The sequence below is a fragment of the Callorhinus ursinus genome, unplaced genomic scaffold (genome assembly GCF_003265705.2).
Source record: "Callorhinus ursinus isolate GAN/ISIS: 27379988/994484 unplaced genomic scaffold, GSC_fseal_2.0 scaffold12, whole genome shotgun sequence".
In the NCBI taxonomy this organism is placed as follows: Eukaryota; Metazoa; Chordata; class Mammalia; order Carnivora; family Otariidae; genus Callorhinus; species Callorhinus ursinus.
In genome coordinates this window covers 487,489-488,181 of record NW_027397074.1, presented here as the reverse complement: position 1 = coordinate 488,181, position 693 = coordinate 487,489, and the positions used below count along the sequence as shown (strand labels likewise).

The 693-nt window shown below is 42.3% G+C and overlaps 1 protein-coding gene across 10 annotated transcripts in view; it reads left to right on the top strand.

Annotated features, from left to right (window-relative positions):
• Positions 1-693, top strand: part of NME8 (NME/NM23 family member 8) — an 85,493-nt gene that overhangs the window by 60,088 nt on the left and 24,712 nt on the right. The window lies entirely within an intron of this gene.

The following is a 693-nucleotide window of genomic DNA, read 5'->3' as shown; positions in this document are numbered from 1 at the left end:
TCTGTCTTGTTGTTGGTGTATAGGAATGCCACTGATTTCTGTGCATTTATTTTATAGCCTGCTACTTGACTGAATTCCTGTATGAGTTCTAGCAGTTTTGGGATGGAGTCTTTTGGGATTTCCACATACAGTATCATATCATCTGCAAAGAGTGAGAGTTTGACTTCCTCTTTGCCGATTTAGATGCCTTTGATTTCTTTTTGTTGTCTGATTGCTGTGGCTACGACTTCTTTTTTTCTAATTTTTTTATTGTTATGTTAATCACCATATATTACATAATTTGTTTTGGTGTACTGTTCCGTGATTCATTGTTTGTTCATAACACCCAGTGCTCCATGCAGAATGTGCCCTCCTCAATACCCATCACCAGGCTAACCCATCCCCCCACCCTCCTCCCCTCCAGAAACCTCAGTTTGTTTTTCAGAGTCCATCATCTCTCCTGGTTCGTCTCCCCCTCTGACTTACTCCCCTTCATTCTTCCTCTCCTGCTATCTTCTTCTTTTTCTTTTTTCTTAAAATATGTTGCGTTATTTGTTTCAGAAGTACAGATCTGTGATTCAACAGTCTTACACAATTCACTGCGCTCACCGTAGCACATATCTTCCCCAATGTCCATCACCCAGCCACCCCATCCCTCCCACCCCCAACCACTCCAGCAACCCTCAGTTTGTTTCCTGAGATGAAGAATTCCTC